General features: G+C 33.6%; 1 protein-coding gene across 9 annotated transcripts in view; it reads left to right on the top strand.

The window, feature by feature from the left end:
- Nucleotides 1-17,470, top strand: part of LOC133203844 (uncharacterized) — a 161,697-nt gene that overhangs the window by 115,656 nt on the left and 28,571 nt on the right. The window lies entirely within an intron of this gene.

Below are 17,470 nucleotides of genomic sequence, written 5' to 3'. Positions count from 1 at the left end.
TATAGACGTACTAACACTACATGAATATAGTAGAGATGTTTTCATTTGCTTTAATCTAGGGATGGCAATTTGTAACTGGTAACCCGATTACTCGGTCAGAACAATGGCATTCAGTTAGAAAATCTGTAATCGGTTAGTTGGAAAAAATAAAATATATGTCAATTTTAACGCAATTATCTTCAAATTCATTTTCGAAAAAAAAGAAGAAAATGTTGATAATTTAACGTTTTCACATATCCAAGCTGACTTGGAGATAATTATGGTTTTCCGTATTGAGATTTTGGGGTAATTGGTCATTTTTTACTGTTAAAACACTATGTCGTTTCCCCGACCGTCCTGAAATTCTTTAATGATAATTAAATCACCGTTTCGCACTGCGAATTAGTATGTTTGTCTTTTGCAGTTACCTATCGAATAAATTACTACACAAACATTGTAAATTAAGTGATGTAGTTCAGACTCAATTTAATTATAGTGACATTGCAGAATGAACTTACGTGAGATCTGCTCTGGAAAAATATCAATGTCTGATTTCTCAGACATGATTTAATTTGTGGTTTTCTTAATTTTTTCTAATCTATTGAAACTGAAATAAAATATATATCCATGTAGTTTTCTGATCAGGAATCAAGACAAATAGAATGATTTAAGTACAGGTCCACGAAACAATCAGGCAGGATGTGATGCAAGGGGTTCTCAGAAATTAATGATTTTTCACCCACTGTTTTTTCTTGGGCTATAAGCCGTGTATGTGGAAGGTAAAATATTTGGGTCACTATGGAAACATGGCCAAAGAAATTTCCCTAGCAACCGCCCAATTTTTCTTTGTAGATTGTCGAAATTTCACTCATTTTGAAGGCTTTATAAGAAACGTAAATAAAGAGATTTTCTCTTATTTAGTGTAATAAGAAAGATACATTTCTAAAGTGTTCTGGCAATGTAATAAAAAGAAATTACATTTTGTAGTATATTTGCTACAGACACAGGTAAAGATACATGTTTACCATTTTTGCTGATTCAGCATTTTGCTTATTTTCGCAAAAATCAAGTCGATATTATTCATTTTACCATCTTAATACAACTGTTTCATCTCTTTCGTGTAAAATCACAGGAAAGCCTCTCTAAGAATTTGAAATAAAAAGTTTTGCAAATTTGAAAATTCCTATCTGTTGCTAAGAAACAAAAATGGATGGTTTGAAAAAAAGGATACTTGTAAAACATTGGAAGAAAAATCGTATAATTTGTAAACATTGAGTACCAAAAACATATTTTGAAATAATAAAATATTTAATATTCTTCCTTGTATACTTAAGACTATTTTACAATAAGGTATCTCCATGGCAACAGCAAATTTTCCTTAGCAACAAAGCAATGAGAGTTATTTTTAGCACATAATCATCTAAGCTTTTAAAGGATTGTCTGATTTTTATTGTTGAATTGCTATTGCCCAGAATCAACATTGTCAAACATTTTTTTTAGAAAGTATTTTTAAGTTAATTCATCCATAGCAACAGAACTTGTCTACATAGCAACAAATATATTTTATAAGGAATCAGTATGTAGCAATTCCTCAACAAAATCTGTGTCTTTAAAGGATGTTTACGAGGCAAAAACATTCCCCTTGTGGGAATGAAAAATCATTTATTTGACTTATGACTCTGGTATTTTTTTTCACTTTCAAATTTTAACTCAATGACCTACTTTTCTTGCTAGTGGCCAATTGAGACTTGAGAGTCCTAAAATTTCTTGCAAATTCCCGAAAATTTTGCATCATGATCAATATTTGCATCGAAAACTGGATAATCTTATTTCTGACAAGTTTTAAAAAATGCAGTAATCTCGTTAAGAAAAGAATTATTGACTTTTGATTAGGTCCACTTTTGACAATGCAGACCTGGTGAGGTATTGATTGACCGAAGCCGAAGGATGAGGTTAATCAGTTCCTGACAAAGTCCGTATGGGCACGACTAGGCCGAATTTAATGTCAATAAAAAATGTTTAAATTGTAATCATTGAGTACCAAAAACAATTTTTTAAAGAATAAAATATACAATATTCTCCTGTGTAAACTAATGGCTATTTAAAAATTTTCCATCTCCCATGGCAACAGAAAATGTTCCTTAGCAACAAGGCAAGGAAAGTAATATAAAGCACAAACATGTATTCATGAAAGTTTTTAAAAATATTTATGTTACATTTTTGCAATAAAACTGAATTTACGTAGTCCGAATGACTACTCTATTTTTTTGTTGAATCTGCCTATGCTATTGAAAGTGTAACACATATCCAAATATCCCACATAAAAACAAAGTTTTTGGGCGGGGGGGGGGGGGGGAGTACAGTTCATACTTTGTACAGAGATTGCTTATGACCCAAGGAGGTTTCTTGCCCTTGACACAAGGTCACGCCAGCATGTTCAAGGTCGCTGGCAAAAAATGTATAAAAAGTTGTTGTCCGGTCCAACACTTTGTAGCGTAAGTGACTGAAATGTTTCTAGGATGTTAACTGAGGATACAGTACAGTGAGTAATTAAAAGAAATGTGATCTGTCCAGTTAATCATTGAGAAATATATAGTCGGCTCGGTAGCTTTGCTCTGTGAGTAGTAATCATCGGCCATTCAATAACATTATGGTTGCATGTTTAATGCTCCAGTATGCCTAGGAATAAAAAAAAACTCTTATTCTACCTCAAATTAATACTCCAGTGAATTTCTGATTAAACCTGCTCAAAAAAGATCACGGTCTGAAATAGAATCTAGTTATAGTAGTCAAAGTGAAACTTCCCTAATGGCAACTAGCGACGCGACCAGCCATGATCACAATGAAGAAATAAACAAACTTAACTCTCTCTTAGACAGTATCTCTAAAGATGAAATAGCTACAAAGAAGGCTGTAGAAGTTATACTCAGTAAGGAAAACTTCAAAAATACAATATCAGAGGCCCTTGTAGAAAAGGTGACTCAACTTGAGTCACAGGTTGAAAATCTAACCCTACGGATGGACGATATGGAACAATATTCCAGGCGTAACTGTCTGAAGTTTACGGGAATCCCCGAGAACCCAGACGAATATACCGACCAAATTATCTTGAATGTAGTTAAGAAGTATGTCCTTGATACACAAGATGCAAAAATAGGTCTCGATTGCATCAGCAGATCCCACAGGGTGGGCAGACCACTCAAAAACGATAACAATCGTGGAGACCAGGGCAATACTCAACGTCCCCGTGATATCATTGTTAAATTCGTTTCATATAGAGATCGGGCAGTCATTTATGCAAAGAAAAGTAATTTAAAGTCATTCAACGAAAATGAACAGAACACTTACAAAATCTTTATAAACGAAGCATTAATAAGGAAACGCTCAGAACTTCTCTTTCATGCCAGAAAGCTCGTGAAAGACAATGTGATAGACCAGGCTTGGACCTATGATGGAAATATACTCGTTAAAACACTAGCCGAAAAACCCCCCCAAACTATTAGAAGTTTTGACGACTTACAAAAACCCCAACATTATGGTGACCAGTACCGAAAAACAACAGCTACAATGACATCCACTCCATTGCATAAGTCTTGACACGAACACATGGTTGTTCAAATCTTAGTCTCTCAGACGCTTAAGGGGATTTTCCCATTTCTATAAATAATACCCAGTTCATTTTCTTTACTTACGTTAGTATTTATTATTTATTGTTTGGAGCTGCACTGCAATACGCGCCAGTTAAATGTACCAATAATTGTTATATGTACCTTGACCTATGGAGAGAACGATTATAGGCATTATGCCTGCTGTTCAATCCATTTCATTTGTAATGAATAAAATATATTTTAAAACTAAACTAAACTTTCTAGCGGAGAATCATTGGATACTCATACTTAGTACAGTAATAGCTTTGTTGACCTAAGTGTGTTAAGACCTTGGCCCAAGGTCATTTTGGTTAGTTCAAGATCATTTGCTGAAATTTTTTTATAATTTTTGTCTGGGCAATAAGTGATTTTGTAACGGTGAATCTCTGGAAGCTCATATATGGAATAAAATTTGCTGATGATCAAAGTGTTTGTCGACATCGACTCAAGGTCATTCCAGCTAGTACGTATTCACTGGCAGAAAAAAACTATGTAATGGAGAATTACTGGAAGCTCATACTTGGTACAAAGATTGCTTTTCACCTGAGAGTAAAGCCGACCTTAACCCAAACCCATTTTGGCGCGCAAGTTCAAGGTCACTTACAGAAAGTATAAAATTCTGGTCTGTCCTATAACTTTGTAATTGAGAATTAATAGGCTTATACATTGTACAGAGAATGCTTTTGAACCGTTGGTTAGTCATGACTTGACCCATATTGGTTTTGGCAAGTTCAAGGTCACTGACAAAAACATATTAAATGCTAGTCTGCACTCTAACTTTGTAATGGAGATTCACTTGTAGCTTTACTTGAAACAGAGCTTGCTAATGATCCGAGGGTGTGTCCTCATATTGAATAAAGATTATTCCTGCAAGCTCAAGATCACTGGCTGAAAAGGAAAAAAAAATCTTGTCAGGGTTATTTTTCTTTTACCCTTGACTTTGACGTTGTGACCTCAAAATCAACACTGATCATACTTTTTTTTAGGGGGGGGACCAATTTGAAGTTTGTCATGCCGAGGATTTTTAGCTAACTTGAACGAAGGCTCAAGTGAGCTTTTCTGATCAAAGAGAGTCCGGCGTCTGTGGTCGTTGTCATTGTAAACATTTCACATTTTAATCTACTTCTCAAGAACCACTGGGCCAATTTCAACCAAACTAGCCACAAAGTTTCGTCGGGTAAAGTGAATTCAGGTTTGTTCGGATGAAGGGACACGCCTTCTTCCAGGGGATATTATCATGATTTCTTGAAAAAACTAATGGCATCATTTAAAAATCTTCTCAAGAACCATTGTGCTTGAAAATAGGAAACTTTTGTAAAAGCATCCTCAGGTAGTGTAGATTCAAGTTTGTTCAAATCATGCCCCCGGGGGTAGGGTTGGGCCACAATGGGTGATCAAAGTTTTACATAGGAATACATAAGAAAAATCATCTTCTCAAGAACAGCAAAGCCATGATTGGTCATATTTATGTGGAAGCATTCTCAGGTTGTGTAGATTCAAGTTTATTCAAATTATGACCCCCGGGGATAAGGTGGGGCCACAATGGGCGATCCAAGTTTTAAATATGAAGACAAAGGGGAAATCTTTTAAATTCTTCACAAGAACAACAAAGTCATGATTAGTCATAATAATATAAAAGCATCCTCAGGTAATGTAGATTTCATTTTTTTCAAATCATGACCACCCAGCCAGGAGAATAGAGGTGCCATAAAAGGGGATTGTAGTTATTCAAAGGAACATAAAGGATATAATCAATAAAAAATCACTATGAATGGCATCAGTCAGCATTCAATTCAAAGATGGATTGCATTTGCTGACAAGGTCATTGTATCGACCATAAAACTTGCGAACTGATGACTTTAAACATGACTGTTAATATTCTTATTTCATCAATTCGTTTGTCAGTAGCTTGCCTCCTTTTAGAAATTGATCTTACCTAGAGCGTCTCTTGCGTATCGAACCAAAACAAGCTTAGATTAAAGTTAAAGCACAAACTTTAATTGTTTATTTCATGAAACAACACTATCACTATTTTCAGTGTAGTTCTTTTATTTTTTCATTAAGCTCGTTATATCAAAATGATCTTTAGTTATTACATGTAAATATCCCGTCATAACTAGGCTAGTTAATAATAAAATCTCGAGTTAGTTATCTCGTAGCAATTTAATTCTGGTTGTAACACGTCATTTGATAGAATAAAAGATTTAGTTTATACCGTATAACGTACGTTGCCTACGTCACAATGACTTACTCCAAACGTATTATTTGGCTTGAAGTTACTTTTAAAATATGCTTAATTTGAAGGCATTTTTTACGGAAAATTGCCTTATTGTCTTAATGATGGAAAATTAAATTATAAGAAAAGAATTTAATTAATGGCTGCCCAAGTTATACTGGTATAACCTGGGTGAAACAGTTTACGTTTTTTTATTAAACGCTTCGCGGTTTATAAAGCGGAAACTGTCCCAACGCAGATTATACCGTGCAGTATAACTGGAGTAGCTATTAAATTCATGAATTTAGTTACCTCAATAAAATGAATTTCCTATTATTTTTTTATAACGAGTTAGTATCATATTATAATAATTTTTTAATCTCATTCTCCAGGAGTTAGAAGTCTTGTTACAACGAGTTTGTTATCTTATTAAAATGTTTCAACGAGTTAGTCATTTTTTTTATGATAATTAATTAGCTATCTTGTTCACGAATTAGTATCTCATTATAACATATTACATATGTAGTTTTTTTTTAAATCTTGTAATTCAGGAGACAGTAGTCTCGCTACAAAAAGTTTGTTTATTTGGGTTTTCCGTCTTAGCCAATCTTGATAGCTTTGCTTACATTTTTATCAGCCAGTCAAATTGCGCACAAACTCCAGTACCGAACCTTCTAAACTCCTTATAAGTAAATGGTTAGAATATTTATAGTTTTGATATACAGTACCGACCGAACACAACCTAACACCAGCGCGAACCCAAAGCGCACCCCGGGTTCGCTTCCTGGGTTCGCTCGGGGTCCGCTGCGGGTCCGCTTTCAGAAAATTTGGGACCGCTCTGGGTGCGCTTCGGGTTTGCTCTGCGTTCGCTCGGGGTCAGCTCTGGGTCCGCTAGAGCGAATCCGGCGTTCGCTTTCCGGGTTCGCTTTACGCACTCATGCGTGAAGCGGACCCCGCCTTAATCTTGCCGCCAGTAAACCCCGCCCCTTGTATATTCCAAATACAGTAGTGAAATCGATCATTACTGTTTTTATGGCGATCGAAACATGTACATGTAAGTGACAATATAGAGAACGTTAATAAAGAATAAGGTTCACTTAGGGCCTTTTTTGGCCCTGTGAATTTCTGAAAAACTGAAACTGCTTAGTTTTAGTTTACAATGCATTAAATTTCATTTAGACATTTGGCGATTGCGAATCTACCAAAAATGACGTAATTTTCTGGCTAGTCAATGCATTATGATGTCATGAAATGCGTCATTTTCCTCATATCATGAACAATTCTACAAAAACAGCCAATTTTTAAAGCTATTTTTCGATATTTCATATAGAGCGCAATCTCTGATCTAAATATGCAATTATTTACTGATAGAATCGTTTCTGAGGATTACAAAACATGTTTTATTTTTTAGATCAGAGGGTGCGCTCATATTATTTTTCTTCTCTGAAAGTACTTAAATATACATTTTTTCCTTAAAATTCAAGAATATTGCAATTCCATAAAGCTTGTTTTCCAAGACCTGGACTTTAAGGAGAAAAAATTTAATAGGAAATGAGAGCACTAAGTCTCTACTTTATCTTGGTGTTTAAAATGGAACATAAGGTGTTAGTCAATAAATTGGTATATTTACAGGTCCATTTTATGCATAAAGTGAACCTAGCTCTTTTCAAGAATTACACCGTACATTCGACATAGAATTATCACTTTTATTTTTCTTAACTTACAAGCTAAGTATATCTCGAAAGAAAAAGAAGAAAAAGGTGTTAAATTTATTTTCGATGTATCGGAGGGAGTGAAATTGATAAGAGTATCTTAATAAAATAAAAAAGCTTTCAAATTCATTTGTTTACATTATTCATGCGTTTTAAAATAAGTTGGAACTTCCAATTGTAATTGCAATTGCTAAATCGTAATTTAAATGTTTGAAAGACAAACAACTGAATTATGATCTTATCTATGAAATAGCTGAGACCTACTGTACACGTAAAATGCTAAGTTTCCATATTTATAGAAGTTAACATTTAAGCTAGGTTGTCGTCCATTACATGTATAATGATAATCACTAAAATTTCTCATACAGTGTAACTTGAGTTTCGTTTTACAGATCATTAATTTTATAATTTACTTCCATGCTATAAATCATTGTTTTATAAGGCGAGTTTAACTGAAGACTTATTAAAAAAACAACAAGAATCAAAAAACCAAAACAAAACAAACAAACCGAAACTAATAACTGGTCCAGTGTTAAGAATATATTATTTTTTTAAGTTGTTTTCAAACTACATGTAAATGATCATTTGAATAGTTTGTGTTCCTTACTGGTTCACCCCCCACCCCCACCCCGCCCCACTACACACATGTACATACTGGAGCGGCATGTTAACAAACAAAATTCTAGAAAGAAAACAAACAAATTATGCATTCAATAACTGTAAACTCGCATGAATAAGTAGATGAAATTTTGATAATAACGCCCGATATTTTTTTTTTATTGTTTTATTTCGATGAGCCCCCCACCCCTCTCCGTACTCGAATTGTATTCTATGGGCCGGTTGTAGCGATGTTAATTTCAAATAATATACAGTGTTCTCTCTCTCTCTCTCGTAAATCTATTTTACATGTACTGATTTTCAGCATTCAGGTGACAACAAATTACATGAATATGTACTCTTCATGCAACGTACCAAAGAACTATGACGTTTCCAAATTCAAAAATAAAAAAAAAAGAATAATAATTGAATTTCTCATTGATAACGTGTCCAGACGAGGTACATGTAACTTAAGGAGCATCGAATTTAGGGGGAGTATATACTCAGGTACACCGTGACCATGGAGACAGTATACATCCAGCTAGTAAGTGTCAATTAAAAAAACCCACCGCAATTGCTCTTAACACCCGCAATATCTTCGAAATAGGTGGATGATAACCGACACGTGATGACCTTGGCTTCACTTTGAAACTATAATTATTAAAGTGTTAAAATTAAATAATTATGACAATAACAAAGTCGAAATAGAGGTACCTACGTAATGAAAAAATATATGTACGTTTTCATATTAAAGTAACTTTGCAAGTTCAATTTACTAAAGTTGGAATTACGTGTACTTTTCATGATCAAGTATAAAACGTACCCGTCTAGTATTATCCATATAAAGTATTTCGAAAATTACATGTAGCACATGTAAGAGGTTTGTGAACATGCAAACCTGTATATGCATGTATATATCAACGCGAAGGAAAGTGATAAGCATTTCTGCGTTTTTTTTTGTTTTTGTTTTTTTTTTTTTTTGTTTTGGTTTTTTTTTTTACTGACTTGCAAGAAGTTACAAAAATTCAAAAACATACAATGTAAGGTCTACATGTAGGATCATTAGAATTGACAAAATAATCTCTCCCTATATACATGTACTTAAATCAAGCTATTTATTAAATTCTGGTAAAAGATTAATTAAAAAAAATATCACAGTATTTAAAAAAATGAGAATTTTTCCTCCAATTTACTGTACGTATTGAAATAATAATAACGTTTATACTGTACAATGTATATTCAATTTCTTTTCATGATCAATTATTAAGATCGATAATTTCGATGTTGATCTGGATAAATTAAAACGTGCATATAAATTGAAATAATAAATAAAAAATAATTAAATAAAAGCACGTACATGTTCTTATACTGTATCTTGAGATAATAAAATTCTATAATTTATCGAAGACCTTTTTTTTTAAATTCTTTTTTTTTTTTTGGTAACAATTGTTATAACCCTTCTTTTTTTCTATTATGAATTGAAGTACTTATTGTCTGATAAATTTACGCAATGTATATTTATATACTCGTATTAATGGATTTTAAAAATATAAAGAAAATAAATATGTAACTATACATGTAACTTGATAATACCTGGATAATAAAAATATATAATGTATTAATAGATTTTAAAAATAAAAAAAATAATGTAAATAGATATGTAAATATTGCATGTTGTCTGGAGAATTAAAATATATAAATATAAAATCATGTTTAAAAATCATATTAATAATATTTTTACACTGTACATTCACACGCTTTGCATGTGCAATGTTTAGATTACAAACTGGCATGTTGACTGGTCGGTGCGCTGATGGTCAACGCATTTTATCCCTTATCCTGATTGATAGACCTGTTCGGCATGTTGATTGGTCGATGCGCTGATCAGTTTATCGCTAATCCTGATTGACAGCTCTGTTTCGCAACACCGAACGCGCGTTCGCTTTCTGGGACCGCTACTGAATTTGGGGTTCGCTTTCAGAGTTCGCTCTGGGTCCGCTCTGGGTTCGCTACGGGTGCGCTCCGGGTTCGCTCGGGGTCAGCACTAGCGGACCCCAAGCGAACCCGAAGCGAACCCAGAGAGCGAACCCGGGGTGCGCTCTGGGTTCGCTTTCTGTTAGGTTGTGTCTGGTCGGTACTGTACTATCTTTCACCTTTGTTAAACAGTTTAAACTGTTGAAAAATAACTATGATATCTTGCTACAAAACAAAATACACAGTATCTTATGGCCGTTAATATATATATTTGATGAAGAAAATAGGTGGATTGTGAAAAATGTAAAAATTCCTGATACTTTAAAATACAGTTATTGACTTTTGAATTCGGCCTATTTGTTACTATACGGACTTTGTCAGGAACTGATTAACCTCAGCCTTCGGCCTCGGTCAACCAATACCTCACCAGGTTTGCATTGTCACAAGTAGACCTCAACAAAAGTCTTTTTTTAATTACGAAATTACTGGGGTTTTTTAAACTTGCCAGATGTTAGACTATCCGGTTTTCGATGCAAATATTGGTCATGATGCAAAGTTTTCAGGAATTTGCAAGAAATACAAATTTTAAGACTCTAGAGTCTCAATACACCACTAGCATGAAAAGTAGGTTATTGATTTACCATTTGAAAGTGAAAAAAGAAATACCATAGTCATAAGTCAAGTAAGTAATTTTTCATTCCCACAAGTAGAATGTATTTCCCTCGTAAACATCCTTTAAAGACACAGATTTTGTTGAGGAATATCTACATACTGATTCTTTACAAAATACATTTGTTGCTATGTAGACAAGTTCTATTGCTATGGATGAATTACCTTAATGTCAGTTCTGGCACTAGCAATTCAACTATAAGAATATGTCCCAAAAAACTTTCAATGCTTCGTTGCTAAGGAAAATTTGCTGTTGGCATGGAGATACCTTATTGTAAAATAGTCTTTAGTATACAAGGAAGAATATTGAATATTTTATTATTTTAAAATTTGTTTTTGGTACTCAATTTATTCGATTTTTCTTCCAATGCTTTACATTTTCTCCTTTTTTAATTAATCAAACCAACCATTTTGTTGCTTAGCCACAGATAGGAATTTTCAAATTTGCAAAACTTTTTATAATTTCAAATTCTTAGAGAAGCTTTCCTGTGGTTTTACACGAAATAGATGTAACAGTTGTATTAAGATGGTGAAATGAATAATATCGACTTGATTTTTGCTAAAAATTAAGCAAAATGCTTAATCAGCAAAAAATGGGAAGCCTGTATCTTTACCTGTGTCTGTAGCAAATATATTACAGAATGTATTTTCTTTTTATTACGTTGACAGAACACTTAAAAAATGTATCTTTCTTATTACACTAGATAAAAAGAATCACTTTATTTACGTTTCGTATAAAGCCTTCAAAATGATTGAAATTTCAATCTACGAAGAAAAATTGGGCGGTTGCTAGGGAAATTTCTCTGTTCAATATATTTTTATTGTCCAAAAATTTTATTGACCTCCTACTTACACGGCTTATAGCCCAAGAAAAAACTGTGAGTGAAAAATCATTAATTTCTGAGAACCCCTATCTATCACCTTTTATATATAGGTTGCCTGATTGTTACGTGGACCTGTACATAACTTCTAACGACTTTATTAGTCTTCTTGTGTATATGAATATAGCTACTTAGGGAAAAAAGTATATCAAGAAAATGCGTATTTTGATACGGTTAACCGGTTAATCGGTCGGAACGTCTTGCGGTTAAACCGATTAGCAATTCTGTATTCGATAGCCATCCCTACTTTAATCATGAATGCAAGGACCCTGAGGTCCAAGCAGAGAATACATGTTTAGTATAAGTATCTTTACTGGCATATAGATTACATATAATATTGCAACAAAGGTACAATATTTTTTTATGTTGATTTACAGGTGTTGGTCAGGTGCTTTTTAACAAAAATGTAATGCATTTTTTTTAATAGGCAAAATGTTCCGTCTTCCCAAAACATTCAAACACGTGAATTATTTTCCAAGTTTTTAAAGTATGATTTTCGCGTAGGAATTAAGCAGTTCAATAAATTTTATTATACTATGTCTTACATTTAAAAATACTATGAATTAATTTCACTCAGTGTAAAAATTACAGATTAAAACAAAATGAAATTCGTCTTCTATATTGTTTGGTGAACAAAATATACATTTCGTTAGATAAAAATGGAAGCTATGGGGGTACTTAAATTTTGCGCACGCTCCAAAATACTCCACAAGTAGGCATTAGTGCAACTCGACATTACAGTTGCATGTAAGTCATCCTGACCTCAAATTTGACAAAATTAACTCTCTCATGGCTGACACAACTCGCCACCTTTACTAAGACAACTAGACCAAGCTAGCTGAAATTATCAATTTGAAAGTTAATTACCTTAAAGGTACTTTTTTCCGCGGGGTCATAATTCCGTGGAATCACAATTTCTGTTAAATCCGGAAAAAAGTACTTCTACAGTAACTAGATATTTTTTATTAAACGGAATGATTATATATTTTACATCTAATACAGGGTATACCGTGTGTACTTCTATTATTTATTAGCATATCAAAGATCTGAAGCTCCACAGAATGTACTATATCTTGTTAAAACTTCTTGAAATATTGTATGACGTTAGTCGCTCTCAATCACATTCTTCACAGTCCAGATCAAGTTTTCGTCGATGATCGTCTTCCTTCCCCTCTCGGGTGGTCTTTTACTGAGGTTTAACCGTCTAAAATTCTCTTGCTATTTGTACACAGATATCGGGAATACCGCTGAATTACTACATGTTTCATCAAACATATTTGAAATTATTTTGGCGTTTTCTCGAACATCACACATAATTTGATAAAAATGCGCTGCTCCCTCAAATCACGAGACGTCATTTTTGCAGTTGTTTTACCTTGGGATCGCATCGGAGAAAAATGGCAATATTTCTGTTAGTATTTCAATTATTATGCCAGAAATCTAAATACGTAATAATAAAACAATAAGAAGAAAATTTAGGGAAAACTGTCGAATAATATCACGTATTATAGAAATTAAATGAGTATAATTTTGGACTCCGAACGATTGTTTATTGTTCTGTTCTCTTTTTTGCTTTTGTTTTTGTTTTGTTTTGTTTTTGTGTTTTTGTTTTGTTTTGTTTTGTTTTGTTTGTTTTTTTTTTTATTTTTTTTTTGTCATGCTCCGTACATCACCACCAGCAATATCAAAACAGTTATAATTATAGGAGAAATTAATAATAAATTTAAAAAAAAAATCTGAAAATCTACTGGAGTCTCAAAGAAGTATGTTTCTATGAAATTTCAATACTATTTGACGTATGTAATTAAGAGTAAATAAAAGCAGAGTCCTCGCAATTTTTTAATAGTCCTCATAATAATATTTTTTTTATTGTTGTTTAACGTCCCTCTCGAGAATTTTTCACTCATATGGAGATGCCACCACCTGCCGGTGGAGAGCTACAAATTTTGACCTATACCCGGCACCTAGGGCCATTGGGCAGTGAGGGATCTTTTTCGTGTCAGCACCTACTGCGACACGGGACCTCGGTTATACGGTCTCATTCGAAGGACCGGTCTACACGTCCCGCAATGGGATTTGAACCCTCGACATAAATATCAACTCCTTTCTCCGGGACTCTACAGCAAACGCTCCAACCACTGCGCCACGCGGGCGACTTAGTAATATTAATATGCAAGTTTCCCCAGATAATGCTGTTACTTTTTTTTTCAAATCATTACTCTTCGAGGGGTAGGCAGGAGCCACAATAGGCGATCAAAGATTTACATTGGAATATATGAGAAAAATGATTTAAAAATCTTTCTTTTCAAGATCAACTGGGTCAAGATTAGTAATATAAAAAATGTAATGTAATCATCCTCAGGTGGTACAGTTTCAAGTTTTGCAAATCATGCTGTCTTGGGTATGATGGGGCCTCAATAAGGAATCAATTTTTTAAATGGGAAGATATAGAAGAATGTATAAAAAAAAATCTTCTCAAGGAGAGCTAGGCCATTGTAAGAAATATTCATATGCAAGCACGCCCAAGTAGTGCAGATTCATTTTTTTCCCTTTAAAATCACGACCCCCAGTTGGATAGGTTGGAGTCAAAATAGGGGATCAAAGTTTCAAATGAATATTTTTAAAGATATTCAAATTTACAAAAATACCCTTAGTTTTAAATCTATGCAAGGTCACACTTAATTGCATTCACTTATATTGAAGCATTTCAACGTTGTGTAGATCTTCTCCTTTAAGGAGGCTGGGGGTCAACAAATTAACCATCAGATATAACTTAATTTTTGAAATATGATATCTTAAGCTGTCAACAATCATTTGGCAAACAAAAATTTCATACATTTTAGTTTTAAAATTTGATCATTTCTGTATATCTTTATATGGAGCTCTTCTTCTAAAGGAGATCAATATAGTCTGAAAATGGCCACAACCACCCAGCCCTCTTAATGGATCAAGGGAGTAAGGATAAAATCAAGAGATTTTTCTTTACATAATGCATGTTAACTTTTTCTGCAGAACAGCAAAGTTATGATAGTGGTGGTAGTCATAATGATATTTAAGTATCTACATGTATTCTGGCTGGGTTATGCATGACCCTTTAGGTCTCAGAAAAGGTTTAAGAAAAGTTCAGCCAGAACCCCTAACTTCAAAACTTTATTAAAATTCGATTCTTTTTAATAAAACAATGCAACTTATACAACATTCAATATAAAAACTGCTCACAAATAAAATCATAATGAAGCAAGATTTATGGGGAACTATTTCTTGTGATGGAATGATATTTAGAAGAAAAATCTTCAAATATACATATTTATTGAATTTAAGATCTTGAAACTTTAGCCCTTCAAATTTGTACTCAGAGATTTTTTTTTCCTTTATCATCTGGCAGGAGTATAAGTTTTAATTAATATTTTTAGAACAAATTTTGTACATTCACTCAACAGATTTTGCCAAGAAATGAAGATATATTGCAGAAGTAAAGATAAAATTAACACAGTTTTTAGCCTGAAAATCGCTTATTCTGACCAATATCTCAAAATTTACATCAATGACCCCAGCTTTTTTCTTTGATTATTTTAAACTACACGATACTTCCAACCGAACAGCACTAAAGTCATAAAAATGTTGATACAAGAAAAAAATTATTGCCAAATTAGAATTTTAATACCCCAATTATGAAACTTTTTAGTACACAAAAAGATTACACAATTATTTATTAATTTGCAAGATTTATTCAATGATAAATATTTTCCAAACTATTTTACGAAAAATTAATTAATATTTACATATATTGCCATGATTACATCTGGTAAAATATGAAAAAGGATTCAATGATAATCCTAAAAAAAATCATTGATATAACTATTGTCACTAGTGACGTACCTTAGGTGAAATAAATAATACGTGCAAGATCAATGTTTCATATCTTGGCCGTTCTTCTATAATCTCTATAATTACAGCTTTGGCAATTACGAAGGGTCACATGTATCAAAAAGTTCGTGGACTAGCGCCTTAAAATTATAACCGGTTTAAGTACAACAATGAATTTTAACACATCTAGTTGATATCAACTTTTCTATCTATAGAATAAACCATAAATCATAAAGTTTTATTTTTAAATAAATTGTTAAATAAATGTTTCTGTGAGCAATGGAATTTCCAGGCGGCACAACCTGAAACATTGCGTTTTTTTCTGAGTGACATGAGCATTTGTCGTTTAAAAAATCCCGTTAATTCAGGCATGGTATGACACAATTGTTCCGTAGAATTTGCAATTTTTACCTCATTCTGTAAGTTCTATGAAATTTTATCGTGAACTTTATATGGTGTGTCCAAACAATTGAGGGCTTGAAAATGACGTCAAAAAGGGAGAGGGATTTCTTTTTCCAGCATTCTATAGCTATCCCCCCCCCCCGGAAAAACCAGTGTAGACCTAGGAAATGTTTAAACGGGTTACAGAGGAATAAAATGCATCCAGAGTACTTTTTTTAAATGCTAAAAAAGATTCAGAGAGATGAGAGATGCACAGTTAATGTCGATTTGTAGTCAGGGTGTCAAAAGTCAGTCATGTCGAAAAGTGACGTTGATCATGTTGATCATTGAACTCCGACAAGCAAAATATGCTAGCATAGTAAAGTGAGGATCTTTCCCTATGTATAGATCCATTTACAATATTATATGCATTGAAAGCAGCCGTTCATGACATTGATTATTATAAACAAGACGGGTTTAACTTCTTACTTAACTCCAGGTAATTTCAGCAAGATAAGTGTATGAGATAGAGGAAGCTGTCATTGAAAATAAGGACGTCATGAAATTGAACGGTGATAGCGCAGTGTGATCACACAATGTCTTTTTAGGTCACCTGAGTCACTCATGTGACCTATTGCTATCCGTTTTTGTCTGTCTTCTTGCGTCGTCCGTCAACATTTGAGCATTTTCAGCTTCTTCTCTGAAACCGCCCAACCAATTTCAACCATTTTTAGCATATAGCACCTATCGGTGATGGGGAACAAAAATTGTGAATTTCATGGTCTCTGCACCCTGGAGCCTGAAGGTTGGTGCTAAAACCACCAAAATTAAAGCAATCTTTAAAAATCTTCTTATTTACCCCTGGACATCAAGCAGTCAAACTGTTGGCATGATTGTAATGATCATTGAGTCTTTTACCAAAATTGTTAAATACATGGCCCCAGGGTCAGGGGATCTGGTGCTAGGGTGGGGCTATATAGATCATATAGTGAAAGTGCATTATTTCTTTGAAAATCTTCTTTTCTGCTCCTGGGTATTAAATAAACTTATTAAGTACATAGTTAGGTTGAGCAAAGCTGCCTCTTCCAAAATTTTGAATTTCATGGCCCCTGGGCCAGGGTTTCTGGTGTTAGCGTGGCGCCATTAATTATATAGCGAAAATGCATTCTTCTCTTGTGTATGAAATAAACTAACCAAGTACATAGTTATGCTGAGCAAGAGTGCCTCTTCAGATACTGTGAATTTCATGATCCCTAGATCAGGGGTTCTGGTGTTAGGGTGGGGCTCTATTGATTATGTAGAGAAAATGCAACAATTGTTTGGAAATCTTCTTCTCTGCTCCTGGGTATTATTTAAATAAAGGAAGTGCATGGCTATGATAAGCAAGAATGTCTCTTCTAAAATTGTGAAATTCATGGCCCCAGGATCAGGGGTTCTGATGAAAGGGGGGGGGGGGGGCTCTATTGATTATAAAGTGAAAACTCATAATTTCTTTCAAAATATTTTTTTCTACTCCTGGTTATAAAGCAAAGAAACAAGTGTATAGTT

The sequence above is a fragment of the Saccostrea echinata genome, unplaced genomic scaffold (assembly GCF_033153115.1).
Source record: "Saccostrea echinata isolate AGI-Se365-2 ecotype Australia unplaced genomic scaffold, CSIRO_AGI_Sech_v1 ptg000052l, whole genome shotgun sequence".
NCBI lineage: Eukaryota > Metazoa > Mollusca > Bivalvia > Ostreida > Ostreidae > Saccostrea > Saccostrea echinata.
The sequence above is the reverse complement of the archived record's forward strand: the minus strand, read 5'-3'. Positions and strand labels throughout refer to the sequence as shown.